Source organism: Puma concolor, chromosome D3 (assembly GCF_028749965.1).
Source record: "Puma concolor isolate L17-30 chromosome D3, mPumCon1.1.hap2, whole genome shotgun sequence".
Lineage (NCBI taxonomy): Eukaryota > Metazoa > Chordata > Mammalia > Carnivora > Felidae > Puma > Puma concolor.
The window spans coordinates 57,352,934-57,373,691 of record NC_141678.1 but is presented as its reverse complement, the minus strand read 5'-3'; the positions used below and the strand labels follow the sequence as shown (position 1 = coordinate 57,373,691).

At 40.6% G+C, this 20,758-nt stretch overlaps 1 long non-coding RNA gene across 1 annotated transcript in view; it reads left to right on the top strand.

Moving 5' to 3' along the window:
- Positions 1–6,596: 6,596 nt before the first annotated feature.
- The window catches only part of LOC147575586 (uncharacterized), a 63,584-nt gene continuing 49,422 nt past the window's right edge, over positions 6,597–20,758 (top strand). The window contains exon 1 of the long non-coding RNA XR_015242537.1: positions 6,597–7,135. This is a non-coding gene — a long non-coding RNA (uncharacterized LOC147575586). The remainder of the gene's footprint in view (positions 7,136–20,758) is intronic.

The window sequence follows — 20,758 nt, the reverse complement described above, 5'->3', positions numbered from 1 at the left end:
CAAAAAGACCAAATGGCAAGAGAATTAAGCTAACATCAGACTGCTCAGAAGAAACATACAAAGCAAAGCAAAATGGAAGGCATTACAAGGAATTCAAGGAAAGAAAAGTGTGACCCCCAAACTGTATATCCAGCCAAGCTGTCCTTCAAGTATCAAGGCTGTAGAAAAACAGTTTAAAATATACAAGAACTCAGCAAGTACTGCATTCAGTGAACTCTTAAGAATCAGCTACCCAAGAATAAGCTACAAAGCGATCAGAGATTGAAGATAAAAACAAAATCACACATTTTTGAGAAGAAAGTATTGGTGAATTCCTCTATAACCTAGATATAGGCAAAGTTTTCTAGTTATCACTCAAAGTATGGGGCAATTTTATTGAATAGTTAATTTAACTATATTTTAAAAACCTCAACCTTTACATGGTAAAAACAAACAAAAAAACCCATAAGCAAAATTAAACAATGAATGAAAAAATAGGAGAAAATATTTGAAACATGTGTTACAGATAGAGTTAATTGCAGGAAAGTAACCGAAGAACTCAATAGAAAAGTGGATAAAAAAATATGAGAAGACAATTCACACACACAAAAAAGATATCCAAAATTACTCAAAATTAGAGAAGTGCAAGTCAAAATTATTCTGAAATACTGATTCCTCACATAATGAATTAGTAAAGATTTTATTTAAAATTTTTGAGTATAGTTGACACAAAATGTTACATTAGTTTCAGATGTGCAACATAGTGTTCAACATCTCTGTACATTATGCTATGCTCACCATAAGTGTAGCTACCATCTGTCATCATACAACACTATTACAATGTCATTGACTATATTCCCTGTGCTGTGCCTTTTATTTCTATTACTTATTCCATAACCCCACCCCCTTCACCCACTTTGCCCAATCAGAAGAAACAGTGAAACTTAGAGTTAAGTTAATGAATAGCATTAATATAAACTGTGCTATTAATTGCGTTACTTTTGGCAGGTAACATAACCTTATGTATACCTCATAGACATATTGGTAAGAATTGATGAATTAATACTTCTAAGTCATTTAAGACAAGTTGTGGAATAGAGTAAGCTGCCCTATAAATATTAGTTGCCATTTTTATTATGAACAGTATTTTTTTTTTCTTGAGAGAGAAAAAGTGAACACGATCAGTAGAGGGACAGAGGAAGAGAGTGAGAGAGAATCTTAAGCAGGCTCCACACCCAGTGCAGAGCCTAATGCAGGGCTCGATCTCATGATCTTGAGATCATGACCTGGGCCAAAATTGAGTTGTATGCTTAACTGACTGGGTCACCCAGACATCAACAGTATTCTTGTTATTGAAACTGAAATTCCAGATAATTGTAGTGTGAGAGGTGGCAGGGGTGAGTAAGGGGGAAAGAAAAGCTTGTTAAGTTTCTTAAGTTAATAAATAAAGTTAAGAAGTAAATATGTTTTAAATATTTAAGGAAAACCACTAAAAGAAAATAAAGTAAGCAAAATTCAGTTAATCTTTAAAAAGGTAGTAGAGAAAGAAATACTAAAAAATCATAGAAAATTTGAAAGCATAAATTAAAACTTTAATCACAATAAATATAAATGGGCTATATTTTATTAAAATTCAGAGTGGTTACAATAAATAAGTAAATAAATCAGTTCTGTTGTACATGAGATTTTCTAAGACAGAATGACATAGGAAAATATATGCCAGGAAAGCATTAACAAAACATACATATAGCAGTGTTAATATCAGGCAAAATACAATTTCAGGCAAACATGTTTTGGGATAGAGGTGTTATTTCATATTGATAAAAGTTATATTCCAATAAAAATATATAATAGTCACATAACATTGTATGTTTATGAGTAGTTTCAAAATACAGAAAAAACCCCAATAGATTAAAAAATGCAAATAAAAACTACAATGAACTACCACTTCATTCCCAGTAGGACAATTATAATCTAAAAGACAATTACAAGTGTTGGTGAGGATGTAGAAGAATTGGAACCCTCACATACTGTTTGGTGTGAGAATGTAAAATGGTGCCGGTGCTTTGGAAAACAGTCTGGTAGTTCCTCATAAAGTTAAACATCATAGGTGATCATCTGACCAGTGGTTTTACTCTTGAGTATATATCCAAGTGAAATGAAAACATCTGCACAAACATTTTACATGAATGTTCATACTGGCATTATTCATAATAATCAAGAAGTGGAAACAACCCAAATATCCATCAACTGATGCAAGGATAAACAAAAATGTTGTAACCACAGAATCAACAATAAAGCAAGAGAATAGCAATAAACAGGAAATACTAATCCATGCTACAACATGGATAAACCTTGAAAATATTACACTAAGTGAAAGAAGCCAGTCACAAAAGACCACATATTGTATGATTCCATTTATATGAAATATCCAGAATGGGCAAACCCATAGGGACAAAAAAGTAGATTAGTGGTTGCCTAGGTCTGTAGGGGTTGAAGGGAAGTGGAGAATGACTGATAATGGGTATGGGTTTTGGGATGATAAAAATATTCAAAATTGATTGTGGTTATAGTTGCACAACTCTATGAATATACTAAAAGCCATTGAAATGTACACTTTAAATGAGTGAATTGTGGTATGTGAATTATATTTTAATGAAGTTGTTATAAAAATAAATATGAAAATAAGGATAAACAGGAATTGACAAAAATGCAGATTAAAACAATAGTAGTGTAATTATTTAATCATGTATGCACAGCGAATTATTCTGTGGAGCATTAAAAATGTCCATAAATGTTCACTAATGCTGGAGTGGGACCTTGCCTCCACAGATTTAATATAGCTCCCACTGATGTAGTGTGAAGTCCATGATCCTAGTCCCAGATTCTGATACCAACTTACTCTGGGCCCTGAGGAGAATCCCTCTACCTCTCTGGGCTTCAGTTTCTTTCCCTGTAAAATAAGAGGGAAAGAGTCTGTGTGATCACTAAGAACCTTCTACCCTCACGTCCTTTAAAGACTTAGAGCTTTCCCTTGGTGTGCTATTCCAGGCAAGCTCTGTGACATTGACACAGTATTGGCATCTCTTCCCAAGCAGGAATTAGAGCCCCATACAGTCAACAGCAGGTACCTGAAAGGTACCTATGCAAAGAGAAAAGACAGAGTGTATGTTCATTTCACTCTCTGGAGGCTATTGCTAATCTGGACCTATGTTCATTTTTTTTTAAGTTTATTTATTTATTTTGAGAGAGAGAGAGAGAGAGCACATGTGCACACATGCACGAGTTGGGGAGGGGAAGAGAGAGAATCTCGAGCAAGCTCCATGCTGTCAGTGCAGAACCCGAAAGGGGGCTCAATACCATGAACCATGAGATCATGACCTGAGCCAAGATCAAGAATCAGACACTTAACTGAGTGAGCCACCCAGGCGTCCCCATTTTGGTTTTTAAGGAGTATATTTTGTCTTCTACTTAAGGTATAGTCTATAATTATATTCAGGAAATTTGACTTATGGATATTTGTTTATTTGCATTTTCCTTTCTAGGGATCTGGGGAGTTCTTTCAAAAACTTTTAAGCAACTTTGATCAGAGGTAGATAAAGCAATAAGGGAATTTGCTACTCTGCATTTAATTTTGACCAGTCGAGTGGACATAGGGTGGACTGGTGGAAATGGGAGAAATTAAACTGGAAAGGTCAACATTAGGGCATAATGGATTGAACCTGCAATTTGGAATCAGATCTGAATGCTAATTTTGGTCTATCTGATTACTAGATGTATGACCTTGGATCTACAAAATTACCACTTTGAGTCTCAGTTTTCTCAACTGTAAAATGAAGACAATAGGCCTTCACTTATAGAGTTGTTATAAGAAGTAGAGATCATAATGGTAGCTGTTATCATTTCCAGCCACTAAATGCAGAAACCATTTTACAACAGCTGGTTACTGCTCCAACACAAAGGGCTTAGGGACTAACTATGCATCATGGAAAACCATGTGTTTGTAACTATCTGTGATTGCTAAAATTTCATCTTTCTATTGAGGTGAAATATTCATCCCTTTAACTTCCAACTATTGTCCTGGTTTTATTGTTTGAATTATTGTCATCGTAATGATAGACTTTAGATACTACATCACCTCCTACCCCTAGCACTAAGTATTCTCCTGGCTAAATACTTCCCATTGCCTCAGTTTTTCCTTATGGGAACAGGTTTCCAAGATTCCCCACCATCCTAGATATCAGCTTGGTGACAGCACTATGATTTGCAGCTGGGACCAATGGTCTAAATGTGGTTTGATTAACTCAAAAACGAGGCAATTTCCTCTCTTGATAATTGTAATGGAGCCAGGAGTGTCATTAGTTTGTTTAGTTGCCTAGTCATATCCTTAGTTCCTGTTGAACTTGCATTCAGCTGAGACCTGCAGAATTTTTCAAATGGACTTTTTTCAGAGTCAGGTCTTTTGTTCTCTTTATCCTACAGTTGTATATACAGTTTAAAACTATATGTGTATATACACACATGCACATACATATATGTATTTCTTTTTTTTTAAATTTTTAATGTTTATTTATTTTTGAGACAGAGAGAGACAGAGTGCAAGTGGGGGAGGGACAGAGAGAGAGAGGGAAACACAGAATCTGAAACAGGTTCCAGGCTCTGAGCTGTCAGCACAGAACCCAATGCGGGGCTCGAACCCGTGAACTGCAAGATCATGACCTCAACCGAAGTCGGACGCTCAACTGACTGAGCCACCCAGGCACCCCTACATATATGTATTTCTAAACTTGTGTCTATATTCATTTATGTAAAGAGTTCCAGAAAGTACTAAACACAGCATGCAAATAATATTTAACATTTATTGAAAATTTGCTGTAAGCCATTACTGACTTTTTACCCTATTTTCTTTTTTTTAAGTGTTTATTTATTTTGAGAGGGTGGGGGAGGGGCAAAGAGAGAGGGAGACAGAGAGAATCCCAAGCAAGCTCTGTGCTGATAGCACAGATCTTGACATGAGGCTCGGTCTAACAAACCATGAAATCATGACCTGAGCTGAAATCAAGAGTCGGCCGCTTAACCAACAGAGCCACTCAGGTGCCCCTACTCTACTTTCAAATGAGCAAACGGAGAGGTTAAATAGCTTGTGCAAAATTTCACAGCATGTGACTGTCAGAACCTGGTGCTCCAAGCTTGTACTCTGAACCACTGCTCTACATTGATTCCTGACATGGCACCAAACACATATGCATACACCAGCATCACTTCCACTGGGAAGGGCACTGAACTGCATTTAGGTCATAGTCTTTCTGGGCCGTGTCCTTATCAGTATGGTGACTCATTGGGCTAGAGAATTTCTTTTGTTTCAGCGCCAAGAATCTGCATAAATCCACTAAGACACTAATGGAACTGTAGAAAAGAAGTTAAAGTTTTGATTGTCTTTCCTAAGGATTCTGCTTGCACTTGAGCTCACACACAGAATGGCACATTTGTCCCTATTGAATTTTGGCTTATAGGATTTGTTGGAGCGATGAGAGCTTCTGGGACTAGTATTTCTGCATGCAGCCACATCGCTGCCCCCACCCTACTCAGCAGCAACACATCCAGGCTGATGTCGCAATCTTTTTGGCCTTATTCCAAGTCACTGGTCATATGCAGCAGCCCACATTGGCTGGCAGGGTCCTTGCATGGCCACTGGAAATATAGGACATCAGGACAAGTTTTATATACTTCCATCTCCACAACTGTTTTAGAGATGAGTCACATAGTATTCTTTCCTGGAATAACCATCTGTGGTGTCAACCACGACGAACCATGACCACAGTCTCTGGGTCAGAGAGTGACCCTGAGCAAGTCCCCTAATGGGCTGGCTGTGACCAGTGGGGTCAGCTTCAAGCAGACCCTGTGAGCTCTTGGGCAGGGGTGCAGTGATGCTGAGAAGCTTGCTTACACATCACTCCACCATCCTGTCCCCAGCAGGCTCTGTGAGCCACTTTTTCTTCTTTGGTAAGATCAAAAGCTCACTTCTGGTAAGAAGAAAATGTTGGATCTTTTATTCCTAGCCTTCTTTCCTCTCACCCCCAAACCTAAGCAAGAACCTTATCTTTTCTCAGTCAACACACATGCCCTGTCTGCAAGAAATAGAATTCTTTTCATCACAAGGATATATTTTTACCAGTCATGCCTGTCTCTGGAATGCAAACACAGACCAAGCTGGTGTAACATTTGACTGGTAGAGAAACTCTGATACTATTTTGGGAAATCTTGGGGGAAAAGCTTTTTGGTGCTGGAGATTTTTCTTTCTCATTGGCAGCAGATAAAATGAATAGAAAAAGTGTCTTTTTCTTAAGCAATGATGCAATAATTGATACATTCCTTTCCGGGACAAGTACGGCATATCTGCAATGAGGAAAAGTACATGTAATTTTGCAAATTTCTTGTTAATTTTCTCTTCTTGTTTAAAATTATGCTTGCTTGTTGAAAAACATTTGTAGTCAAGACTGGGGTGAGGGGGGTGGGGGAAGGGTGTCTCACTGTGACCCACATGAGGGAAGAGCCTTGTGATTAGATGTCGCCTTTAACCCAGAATTTCTGTCCTCAAGAAAGAGGTAGAAGAAATAAGTTAGGATCCCTTGTGCCTTGCAAAGATACAGCCTCAGTTGTAGCCCTCTATGTTCTTTTGCTCCCAAAGACAAGTCAACCAAACCAGATCCAGGGCATTTGGTCATGTGTAGAATCCCAACTCAGAGGCAGTTGCAGCCAGGTATTTGTGGATTTTATGGGACTTGCCTTTCATAAGGCAAGGGAATAGGCATAAGCGAATAAGAGGTGGAAATCCTTTGCTGTCTGTCCCTCAGAGTCCTGGCTTTCTATCGAATTGTGATAAAAAGAATTTGAGTATGACCTGACTCAGACAGGGATGGCATCCCTAATTTTGACAGGTCCTAAAATAAGCACCAAGTGTTTAAGTGCTTATGCCAGGGTCACTCAATACCCAGGTTACCTCCTGACTCTAAACCCAACGTTCTAAACCCACTTAGTGTCAAGGGCCAGGTTTCCTTCAAGAGAAGAGCTGACAGATGCCACCCAGGGCAGGGTTTCTGACCTCGTACTTCTGCTTGAGCTGGAGCCCCCAGCTTCAGGGGCTCGGGGGAAGGAGGTAACTGACGAGGATATTTCTGCCAAACATACCGACTTTGAGCACGACGTAAGCAATAGGATTTCTTGGCTTAGAGAAGAGAATAAGAACAGACCCGAGGTTCCTTTCGGGAGTGTGTCTCTGGACAGCCGTGACCGCCGCAGCTCAGGGCACTTCTTCCATTAGCTGTCATGTTGCTCTGGGCAGCCTGAGCCAAGCACAAAATCGGATTCCGTTCCAACTTAGTGAACTGTGGTGACATCAGTTATTCTGGCTGTCTAGCTCTCCGTGGTTCATTTCTTCCGTTGATTGATCTGTCCTTCATCCCTGGACCTTCCTCCAGGTCGGTCTCTCTCTTAGCCAAGTGTTTGGACCCTCCAGAGAAGGGCGGCTTTCTGGCCCCTGTGGGTGCCCACTCTGGGTCCCTGACCCACTGTGCAGACGTTTTGCCCGTTCCTGGCTCTCACCATGGCACCTGCATTGCCTCCAGACGTGCTACTTGATTAAGATGCCCCCCAGTGAAGCGTTAGGAAGCCTGTTGATATAGAAGTCTTGGAGAGGGGCCAAGGAAGCCATGCATACTCAGACACTTGGACTGCATTGTACGGCAATCCAGCCCATCGAACTGCCACTGACAGCCAGCCCGGAGGGGGGACCCATTTTCCTGGTGACATCAGGACTGGGAGACCAGCGTTCCTCTGAGTGCCGTTTCAGGTGCAATGATAGGTGTTTTTAAACTGGTTGCCGTTTGTGCCTTAGATTTGTAGCGGCTCTTACTTTGATCCAAGAACAAGTCAATTCCTCTGCCTGATCTTGGGATGATAAACATAACTCTGGTGAGAGACTGAATGTACAGGCAATGGTCAGACCATACATGACAATGGAACTCTGACTCAAGCCTCTGCAGCAACCAGTCCCTGAAGGGTCAGTGCTTGAGCTGTGATTGCAGCTTCCTCTCTTTCTCTCTCTCTCTCTCTCTCTCTTTAATAACCACCCCGCTAAATCAGGACCAACCAGAGAATGCCAAATGAGCTCCCCAAACCAATGCCACAGGATGCCCCATTTCTGATTAGCCCTCCCTCCTCCAGCTTCCCCATGCCAGCAGCCTCCAATTAGAGCATTCCTGAAGCCTTCCACTATCTTCCACTATAAGCTTTCCTACTCCCTTGCCTGTTGTTGAGTCCCCGCCAAGCACAAGGGATGGTGACGGACTCCCTTGCCATTGCAAGCTCTGAGCAAATAGCCTCTGCCTGTTCTCATTCAGGAAGGCTTTGTTTATCTCCACACTGGGTAAATCATAACAGCTCTGGAGCTCCGGCTCCCTCCCACCCTCAACTGCTCAAAGGGAAAATATCCTCAGTAATGGGAAGGGAGTGATGTTATGGTGATGGCTCTATTTCCTTAAAAAAAAAAAAAAATACAATAAAGTGACAGCAGAGGAACAGAAAAGCATTTTTTTTTCTTAGTGTTTAGCATTGTCTCTGCATTACCACCATGGATGTTAAAGGAAAGTGGCTTCCCTGGGGCTGAAGCTCCACTGAATGGAAAACTCAAGAAGTTCTGCTAGAGAAGCAAGCTTTCAGGATTCTGAAGTCTGTCCCCCTTTCCCCAGTAAGTGCCTTTTGAGGTTATAGGTGAAGCCCCACCCTGTCCCTCATTTCCCCCCACCCCTCATTTTTCTCTTTGTACTCCTTTCTTTTTGCGGGATAGCTCCTTGCTCCCTCCAGAACCTCCTATTAGTAGCAATTAAAAAAAAAAGTCTTCCAGCAACTTGACACTTTTTGAAATGCTAATTGATGCTAAGCAGAGCCATCAGGCTGTCTTTCACACCTACTCAGTCCCTGCCCCAGGCTTTTTTGCATATTTGAATCAATAAGTTTCTAAACCGAGGAAGTGTGAGCTGTGCAAATAGAGTGCTCCCACTGCCCTTGCCGAGATCGGTACCTGTGGGGACCCGGAAAATCCCCACAGCACCCCACAGGTTGACAATGTCTTAACCCTTCTGCAGGTGGAGTGCTCAGATCAGTTTAGAAGTGACTATAGTTAGAGCTTTGTTCAATGATTTGCATAAACACTGTTGACAAACATTTGGTCAAGTCTGTTGTTGAAGCAGTGAGACGGTTTAAAATGAAACCAGTGTGCACATCCAGCGAAAGAAAGAATGCAGAGAGGAGATTGCTGGATTCGGTAGGGAACTGGCTGATACCCACCCAAGCAAGAAAACCATGACCACGGGACAAAACCCATTTATAAAGTATTGATCTCTGCAAGTCAGTATCTAATGTCACAGTCTGATCGGTGGTTGACAGTATGTTAATAGTATGTCAACCCAGGTTGCATTTCTCTAGAGCAGCAAATGACCCTTCAGCTTGTCAATAATCTCATATGTGTTTAAAGGGGCATGCAGTCATCATTGGCCTTTGTTTTATATACTCCACGCTTTCAGAGGTTGTCCCTGAAGGGGTAGCAGAATATGCCAGTCCAAAATGTGCCTTTTTGGCATAAGGATTATTTTGAACTGATTATTTCTGAGAAAAAGCAGACACAGGAGAAGCTCTAAAAATAGAGTAGAATTTAGTCTTTTGTAAAAGGAAATTTACATTTATCAGGGAAATCTCTGTTTGGAACACTGTCTCCCTCTTTGTACCAGAAAGAGAAGGATGACTAAATCACAGGAAGCCCCTGTCACTGCACCTGACTCAAAGCTGCATAACAGCCTTGTCCAAAAATCCATAACAGCCAGGATTTTTCCTGCTAACCTCCCATAGCTTGCCTCCCTTCCCACCAACATCCTTCTTTTGTCTTTAGCTGAAGATGGTATTTAAAGTGATGATGTGGGTATTTCAGGGCGTTTTCCTCAGTTTTCCTGGGTGTCTTCTGTATATGCAAGATGAGGGAGCAGAACACAAGCTGAGGGCAAAGTATAAGCTAGTACCCTCCCCCGCCTCCACCTGGAATATGTGTGGTATTCCTCAGACACTCCTGGCTACCCAAGAACAAAAGAAAGGTGTTTAACTGCTTGCCATGGTGATGTGGGAAACTAAGGCAAATGAAAACTTAAATTCCCTTACTGCCTACAGCCCGTTGACAAGCCCTTGAAACTGGCAGAGTGACCTCCCTCTAGGAGCTCAACTGCCTCCATGATGACACTTTGCTAGCAAAAGGGGATCTTGGCTTAACATTATCCTGACCCCCAGGAACCTGTAAGTCTACTTTAACATATAAAAATTCCTTTGGAAACTTCCTTTATCTCACCTCCCCCAAGATATATGCTGGCAATCATACTCCAAGCTTATGGCCCCTGATATACATCTGAAGGGTCTCATGACTGAGGTTTTACTAAATGGTAATAAATGGCTTTTTCCTAACAGCGGCTAGCCCCTCAAGGTCCTAGAAACCTTGCTTCCAAAATTCCTTAGAGACTTATGCTGTCCCTGACCCCCTCCCAACCTGAGGGTATATAATCAGTTACCCATCACAACCCCTGTGCAGCTTTTTCTGCCCACAGGTTCTGTCCCCATGTTTTATATAAAATCACCTTTTTGCACCTAAGACGTCTTCAAGAATTCTCTCTTGGCCATCAGCTCTGGATCACCCCACCATCACCCTAAAGCCCCATTAAGGTACACATGTTATTAAACTTCTGTTTGTTTCCTCTGGATAGTCTGTCTTAGTACAGGGGGCTCTTCCACACGACCTAGAAAGGTAGAGAGAAAATGATTTTTCCTCCCTATGTGCCCACATTTACAGGGCAGACCCAAGACTCCATGTGAGTGGTCTCTTCCGGGAACGTATCCCTGCAGTTTATGACTGCAGCAGTATTGAGCAGAAGCTCCTCTCTGGTGGCCCTTCCTGTCCCTAAGCCCGGTTTGGGTAGCTCTTATGACAAAGACTCTCTCCTTTACCAAATGTCAGTGAGGCCCCTGTGAGCCTTCTTCTTGACTAGGCCTTGACCTTGGCCTTCTGTGCCCATTCTTGCTGAGTTTCCATTAAGTCAGTTTAGAAAGAATACCCACCCTTGATATTTGATCAAGTTCTTCATCTTCCACCTTTGATGTCCAAGTCCTTGGCCTGCCTAGAGCAAGAATCTTATTAAGTCAGTTTAGCAAGAATCCCTTACCCTTGATATTCCCTCTTAGTAATGTTCCATTCACTGGCCTTTCACGCTGCTCCTTGACTATAAATCCCCACTGTCTTTGCTGGATTTAGAGTTGAGGCCAATCTCTCTCCCTCGTTGCAGTAGTCTTGAATGAAGTCTTCCTTACTGCTTTAACAAGCGTCAGAGTAATTTTTTCTTTAATTCCACTCTTTCTGCCAGGCTTAGTACTGCTGAGGTCTGGGGCTTATAGCAACAGTGCTCAGCAGGTACAGTAGGGTGGAGAATAACGGAGCTACTGCTTTGGCCAGCACAGTGTCCCCTTTATCTCCTTTTGGTAGTACCAGCCCCCCTCTTTGACCACATGTGGGCACAGGATTCCTACCTGGGCCACTCCCTGGACATGGTCTGGTCCACATGCCCTGGGTCTGATACACAGTGGTAGAAATAAGGTCTTTTCTGTTGAGGTTGCCAAGCTTGGAAGATGTTAAACTGGGGCTTTGCCCCTGTCCCTCAGTGGGGGAATTCCTCTTAAAATTGGCCAGAATGAAGCTAAGATGCATAGAGCAGTAGGGCATAATAGGGAAGGGTTCTGAGGATATTCCAGATATTCCAACTGGTCCCGGTCACTCCCAAAACCAGGACATTCCCTTTGGGTCTGAGTTAAGATTTTTGTCAATAGCAGCTGAGAGCCCCAAGTATTACAGGGCCATGGTTCGGTTACCCCCTAATACAGTCTCAGAGCAACCCTCCCTCACCTGACCCACAAGGCCCCAGGAGCACCTTCCCTGTCAGTTCTCAGGCCCTCTCTGACATGACATACTGAGCATGTCTGAGCTGGGTGTGGCTTTCCTTTTCTCTTTCCAGCTTTTCTCTGAAGTCTGTCATGACAATACATTAAGGCAGTGTTTTTCAAATTTGAGCAAAGAACAGATCCTATTCAAAGAAAAAAAATTAGACCCCCTGTGTGAATTTAAATTATTTTTATACTAAGTGCAAACATATAACATATGCCCATGGCTATATAAAACCAAAATAAATTTTCAACTATAAAACCAACAAAACTCAAATTAAAAACAATAATTTAGGACATATTTTGCAAAAGCCATATTGCTGACATTGAGTTTATTATTAGAAAATCTTGTCTATTGGGACGCCTGGGTAGCTTAGTCAGTTAAGCGTCTGACTTCGGCTCAGGTCATGTTCCCAACGGCTCGTGGGTTCGAGCCCCGCGTCGAGCTCTGTGCTGATAGCTCAGAGCTTGGAGCCTGCTTCAGATTCTGTGTCTCCTTCTCTCTGCTCCTCTCCCGCCTGTGCTCTCTCTCTAAATAAATAAGTATTAAAAAAAAAAAAAAGAAAAGAAAATCTTGTCTATTTAGTTAGTTATGAATTTTGATGGGGAATAAATGGTGGGAGAAGCCCTTGGGCCAATTACTGTTTCTCAACATCCTAACATTTTTGTTTCGTAATGATCTCCCAAAAGGAGGCAGGCACTTCTGGGTCTAAGATGGGGGACAACTTCTAAGTTTCTCCTTGATGTTCTGAGAGCCTGGTTTGGAAACCCTGGGTTCTGAGATGCTTTTGGTGTCTCTGTTCAGGTCCCTTGTCTTGAGAATGGAGGAGTCCTGCCCATGAGGCCCATGGCCCTGGGCCCTTAAAACACCTGCTTCTCTGGGGTTTGGTCCTAGGCAGGCAGGTGTGAATGTCCCCTTCCCAGGGGAGGCTGCCCTAATCACATTTATGCTAATTAAATTCTCAGAATTTGGAATAGATAATGGAAAAATAGAAATATATGAAAAAATAATGTGAAATAATAGCAAAGCAGAACAATATCTATTTTCCAGAAATATATATATTTTTAAATACATACTGAGAAGAAACTGAGGCCTGGGGTCCTGGGTAGGGAAGCAGAGTGCAGAGAGAGAGATTACTCTAGGACCCTGGGTCCCCAGCCTTGACTCCTCCACCTCCTGCCTCCGGTTTCCCAGCCCCCCAGCACCAAGCAACCCTATTCCGTTCTATTTTTCCAATAACTTTATCCTGTTAGAGAATACCTAAGTTTTATTCATTACCAAACATACTTCTTTGTACTAAAGAATATGTATGATAATTGAAATGAAAAACTTTAAGAATTTTCCTATGACCATAATGCCTTCTTAAATTTTTTTGAAAGCAAATAATGGAAAGTAACATTTTAGAAGTACATCTCTTTTTAAAAAAAAATTTTAACGTGTATTTATTTTTTGAGAGACAGAAGCAGGGGAGGGGCAGAGAGAGAGGGAGACAGAATACAAAGCAGAATTCAGGCTCTGAACTCAGCACAGAGCCCGATGTGGGACTTGAACTGTGAGATCATGACTTGAGCCAAAGTCAGACGCATAACTGATTGAGCCACCCGGCACCCCTTTATTAATTCATTTTTAAGTGACTTCTACACCTGATGTGGGGCTCAAACTCACAACCCTGAGATCAAGAGTCACATGCTCTTATGAGCCAGCCAGGCACTCCTGATGTACCATTTTGATAAGACATATACTGCTATAATTATAATCTTTATTCAATACAGAAAAATTGCAGATTAAGAAATATTTTAATTTTAGAATTTTATTTTAGAGAGAGAGAGTGCAGGAGCAGAGAAGAGGGGCAGAGGGGTGGGGAGAGAGAGAGAAAAAAAAACTCCTAAGCAGACTCCACCCTCAGCTCACAGTCCAGTGCGGGGCTGGATCCCATAACTCTGGGATCATGACCTGAGCTAAAATCATGAGTCAGATGCTTAGCTGAAATCAAGAGTTGGATGCTTAACCAACTGAGCCACCCAGGTGTCCCAAGAAATATTTTTATACTTTGAAGGGGTTCAGAATGAGCCTCCCCAATGTACCACTTTGGCATGTGGATTACTTTGAGCTGAAGTCAGTCAGGGCCCAAAAGACTCAGGAAGAGCTTTTGTCTACCCATTAGCTGCCTAAAAGAATTAAGATAAAGGGCCTGGCCCAGGAAGAGAACTATCTCCAGAGATATAAAGAATATGGGCTAGGTGTGTTGAGCTGGGGGGAAGCTCAGCAGGGCCTGGAGATCAAATTCCTCTCTGTGTTCCATTGTCTCTGCATTGACATGGCAAACATTTGTTTTTTGTTTTTGTTTTTGTTTTTTTTAAGTTTATTTATTTTGAGAGAGAGAGAGAATTCTAAGCAGGCTCTGTACTGTCAGTGTGGAGCCCGATGAGGAACTTGAACTCGTGAACTGTGAGACCATGACCAGAGCTGAAATCAAGATGCTTGACCAACTGAACCACTCAGGCACCCCAAACATTTATTTACTAGACATCTTCTCTGCCTATCTTCCTGTAAATTATCTTCCTTTCCTTTGAAGTCCCTAAAGAGAGCCCTACCCCTTCTCCTTAGCTTAAGGTGACATATGAGCCCCAGTTGCCTGTATGCCTGAGGGTCTCGTAGTCTTAAGGTGCTCCCATGTGTATGTAATTAAATTTGTTTTCTCCCATTAATCTGTTTTATATTGATTTACCAGTCAAAGAACATAGAAGAGTTGGGGGAAAAGTTTTCCTCCCCAGCTACCATCACAGGAAAGTTTTTTTTTTTTTTTTTTCAACGTTTATTTATTTTTGGAACAGAGAGAGACAGAGCATGAACGGGGGAGGGGCAGAGAGAGAGGGAGACATAGAATCGGAAACAGGCTCCAGGCTCTGAGCCATCAGCCCAGAGCCTGACGCGGGGCTCGAACTCACGGACCGCGAGATCGTGACCTGGCTGAAGTCGGACGCTTAACCGACTGTGCCACCCAGGCGCCCCAGGAAAGTTTTTTTAAGTTTTAAATTTCAGTTATCTGATGATATATTCCTTGTGAGTTTCAGCATAAAATTGGAAGGAATTCCAAGAATTGGGTGGATTGTTTGACAAATCTTCCCCCACTCCCATCTACTTATTTATATGGATAAGGGTATTCAGTTCTTACATCAATGAAAATGAAAATTTCAGATCGAACCTTTACTGAACTCTGTCTCAGTCTAGTAATAAGTACTATCCACGTGTGAATAGATGAACTAATTAAAAAATAATAGAAAAAACTGGTTGGAGCTGACTTCTGGTGGACATTCCTGGCAGGGAATAAGGGGTAAGATCAGATTCTCCTTGAAACCTGTTCCCATTCTCCCCTTCTCTCAACAGAGTTATATTGCTCTTTAAGATGAAATCAGTATTCAGTATTTGCATTATTTTGACTGGGTAATGGGTGAACTAGCAGTGGACTATACTTTTATTTCCTTTCCTATACAATTATATATTTTTTAAAATTTTTTAATGTTTATTTTTGAGAGAGAGAGAGACAGAGAGATCATGAGCAGGGGGGAGGCAGAGAGGAGGGAGACGCAGAATCCGGAAGCAGGCTCCAAGCTCTGAGCTGTCAACACAGAGCCCGATGCAGGGATTGAACTCACGAACTGTGAGATCATGACCTGAGCCGAAGTCGGATGCTCAATCGACTGAACCAACCAGGTGCCCCTATTTTTTTTCTATTTCTTAGTCTTCTACATTGTTATCACCAAGTCAGTCCTAAATTCTGTTATAGAATTGGAAATCTACTCTCAGCATGATTAAACATGTCAGGTATAATAATAATTTCAGTTTTTTCTTGGAGACATTCTCTGTGGGGCTCTCACCATTCTCCTGCTCCAATCTGGACTTTGCCCCCTCGATATGCTACAGAGCTGTCATCTAAGACTCATCCCCACAACATCTGGGAGAACATCTTTGCCACTCTCCTGAGCTGGACTGCAGGTCTTTGGTCTACCTCATGGTTTTAATGGAACACATCCTCCTTAACTTCCTGAGAAAGTGTGCCAAGGGAAGTTCTCATTCTCTTCTAATTCCAAATACCAATATTCAGGAAATAGAACAAAGGAGAATATTGATACCACGGGGACACAGTCAGCAAAATAATCTAGAACATAGGGAACATTACAGGTCACACAGCCCAGTTTCTTCAACAAATAAATCTCAAGAGGGAAAAAAAAAGCACCTGCAAGAAAATAATTTACAAGGTAAATAGATGGAGAAGGAAATTATAGATTAAAATATTTCAGAAAGCAAACTATTAACAATGTTGGGACCTTAAATAGATGCTGATTAAAAACAAACTATATATATATTTTCTTTTTAAAGATTTTATTTTTAAGTAACTTTTACACCCAGTGTGGGGCTTAAACTTAACCCCAAGATCAAGCGTCACATGCTTTATTGACTGAGACAGCCAGGCTCCCCAACAAACTATATTTTTTAAAATTATGTGACATTTATGAAATAATTGGAATTTTGAATACTGGAATCTGATGATGTTCAATTCTATTTTAGATGGAATAGTAGCATTATTCTTATATTTTTAAGTTCTTATCTTTTAGAGAGACCCACCACTAGGACAAGAAGGGGAAATGTGGTTAGAATGTAGATAAAGCAGTATTGGCCATAACCTGATTATTGTTGATCAGATCATGGTTAAACCTAGTACTTGGCAGTTTATTATACTGTTGTCTAATTTTATACACATTTGACTTTTCCACCATAAATAGCTTTTTTTTTTTGAAAATAGAACAACAGAAAGTCACTGTTTTATCCCCATACTTAGGTGATACCTCAACTGGATGTGAGTTTGTTTTTAAGTAAGCTCCACACCCAATGTAGAGCTTGAGCTCACAACCCTGAGATCAAGAGTCACATGCTCTACTGACTGAGCCAGCCAGGTGCCTCTTTATTTATTTACTAAAAAAAATATTTTTTTGTGGATATAAATTACAAAAACTCCATTTTAAAGGAGTTTCTTCACTAATGTCTTCTAATTCACAGTAAAGTTAGTTTCTGGGAGATCCGATGCTTTTCTGAGTCTTGGTCCTTAGTCATAGCTTAGTTTTCTCCCTTTACATAAGTTTCTAAGAGCTTTGTTTTGATTACTTTAGTTCTGTAATTTTTTTAATCAAATTCCTTGGCATGCATCTTTTTTCTCCTCTTCATTTATTGTACTGAGAATTCAAAGGGCCCTTTGAATCTAGACTGTTTTGCTTGAGAAATCATATTTTTCTTTGATAATTTTTTCCTACCATCGTCTTTGTTCTTGCTGAAATTCCTATCATTTGAGTATTGAACTGATGTTATTTTCCTGGGATCACATTAAATTTGTAGATAACCTTAGGAAGAATTAACACTTATTATCTGGTAGATTTTCTTACCTTGAACATGATATATCTTTCCATTTATCCAATTGTCCTTGCAGTTTTGTCAAGAGTTTAAAATTATTTTTATCATATTTGACATTTTTAATAATCTTATTCCTAGCAATTTTTACTTTGTTTTTGTGTTATTTTGAAGTGAAATCTTCTTTTGTGATGTTTGCTAGCTAGTTATTGTTGCATATAGGAAAGCTACTGATTTTACTTTTACACAAGTTTCACCGATTCTCTTATTTCTAATAGTTTACCAGTGATTATCTTGGTTTTTTTTTTTTCTGGGTATACATCCATATCATCTCCAAATGAAGTTAATTTCACCTCTTATTTTTAAAATTTTTAACCTTTCATTCTGTTCTTTAAAAATAAATGGTGGAGTATTATTATTATTATTATTATTATTATTATTTTTAGTGTGTTGCTACATTCTCTTTCCTAGTTTTTCATTTTGGAGTTTTCTTTCATTATTGATAGGTGATGTTGGGTTCTGTTGGTTATGATGCAGAAAAACATGTTCCCCTGGCTTCTGCATTTCCTGCAGATTGTCAGCTGAAGCCAGAAACTGGACCAGTCTCAAGTTTAATTCTTTTGGCAAGACTATAGGAGGCACATAATGTCTGGTTGTTTCTCTTTTTGTAATTACAGTAGTCATTGTTGCTTCCTACCATATTAATTCATTGGGGAGACTGGAAAATGGTGATATTCTGACATTCCTTTTTAAAATATTAAATAAAGTTTGGGGGTGCCTGGTGGCTCAATTGGTTGAGTGGCTGACTCTTGATTTTGGCTCAGCTCATGGTCTTGCGGTTCATGGAATTTCCCCCCACCCCATCCCCACCCTGCCCCGCTCCGCTGCGCTCTGTGCTAATGGCTTGGAGCCTGCTTGGGATTTTCTCTCTCCCTCTCTCTCTGCCCCTCCTCTGCTAGCACTCTCTATCTCAAAATAAATAAACATTTAAAAATACATAAATAAAATATTAAATAGTGAACTTTTTATTTTAGAATAGTTGTACATTTACAAAAAATTTGCAGAGATGGTGCAGAGAATTCAGTGTACCCTGTACCCAGTTTTCCCTGTTATTAACATCTTATGCTGCTATGATACATTTGTCACAATCGATGAACCAATATTGATACCTTATTAAGCTGCATACTTTATTCATAATCCCCTTAGTTTGTGCCTAATTCTTTTTTCTGTTCTAAGATCCCATCCAGAATACCACAATACATGTAATGATCACATCTCTTTCATTGCTAGTAGGAATGCAGAATGGTACAACCACCTTGGAAGATAGTTCGGCAGTTTCTTATAGAGTTAAACATAGGCTTCCTATATGATGCAGAAAGTATGCTCCTTGGTATTTACCCAAATGAGCTGAAAATTATATCCATACAAAAATCTGCACATAAATGTTTATAGCAATATTCATAATTGCCAACAATTGGAAGCAACCAAAATATCCTGGAATAAGTGAGTGGAGAAAGTAGTACATCCATACAATGGAGTATTATTTGGCAATAAAAAGAAATGAGATATTAAGGCATGAAAAGACATGGAGGAAACTTAAATACACATTGCCAAGTGAAAGAAGGCAATCTGCAAAGGCTACATACTATATGATTGCAGCTATATGATGTTCTGGAAAAGGGAAAACTTAGGACTCAATAAAAAGACCACTGGTTGCCAGGGTTGGAGGGAGGGAAGAAGGCATGAATAGGTATGTTCATGGTAGTAAAACTATTCTTTAGGATACTGTAATGGTAGATACATGTTATTATATGCTAATCAAAACCCATGGAAGGTACAACACAAAAAGTGAACCCTAGTGTAAACTATGGAGTTAGTTAATAAGAATATATCAGTATTGCCTCATAAATGGTAGCAAATGTACCACACTGATGCAAGATGTTAATGGGAAAACTCTGTGTGTGTGCGTGTATGTGTGTGTGTATGGTGGGGAATATATGGGAACTCTGTATCATTTTTCTGTAACTCTAAAACATAAAGTCTACTAATTTTTGAAATCTCATTTCTCATCATTAGCTCAATTTAACTAGGATTTCTTTACATCTGTAAGGATTTGTAGATTCTGATTTTGTCCCATGGGTTCTAGTCCATTATTACTGAGAAAGGAAAAGGCAGTCCCTGAGACATGCGAGCCAGTCTGATGCTTACAGCCAGGTGTCGTGTTTGAAGCTTGCCTGGTGTTTGCAGCCAGCCCATGTTATATTCTTCTGTTGGACACAGATCATCTCTAGAGCACCAACATCAGACAAGGTCACTCTGAGACCATGGTAAATTGAGACAAAACAAGGCCATTTCATAATTTTGTCTTGGCACAAGGAAAACAGGATGCAACCCACAAAATGCCAAACAGCCCTCTCTTTACTGCTTCTTTACCATTATGGCTGTATTCCTGATCTGGTCTGCTAGATAGACATACAATTTATTGAGTATTGAGGCACCCAATCACAGAAATGTCCCCACTTTCTGACAGTGTGCAATCCAGAGTGAACCCTACGTTGTTGGGCTCTCCTCAAACCCTTCCAAATCAAAGCCCAATCCTACAATAGGTTTTCTGACACCCTCTCATGAGAACTCCCCATGGTTCCCTGTTCTGTGTGTTCACTCTTACTGTAATGAGTCATCAACCCAACTGGTTCAACTACAGACAATGAGTCTATCATCTATTTTGATAATAAAATTGTCTCAGATTTTGCCTGTAGGCCAAAGTCCTTTTGACATATTCCCATTGTTCTTTGAGCACTTTCCCACTTTGTGGAACAACAAGATGTCCCAGGCTTATTTTGTAGGTTCCCTGCTCCAGGTCTGGTATTAGTCATTTTTCTAAGGAGTCATGGTTTCTTTTAGTTTGGAGTGATATTTAAAAGTTCTGGGAGCTAGGAGCACCTGGGTGGCTCAGTCGGTTAAACATCTGACATTTGATCTCAGGGTTTGTGAGTTTGAGCCCTGGTTCAGGTGAGTCCTGCTTCTCTCTCTCTCTCTCTCTCTCTCTCTCTCCCTCCCTCCCTCCCCCTCTCCTTCTCCCTCTCTGCCCCTCACTCACTTGCACCCTTTCTCTCTCCCTCTCAAAAAAAATTTTTTTAGGAGTTCTGGGAGCCTAGCTCATTGCTTTTGGGGTAGGGTTCACTGCTTCCAGATGTGGCCGGAACTAGGGAATATATATACATAGTTTTATATGCACACTGCCTGGAGCCACCAGGGCTTTCCTCCACCTTGCTCTGCACTACCTGATGGTTTTAAGGCTGAATTGAGAGGAAGAAAATGAAAGAGAAAAGCTTTTCTGTATTTCCTTTA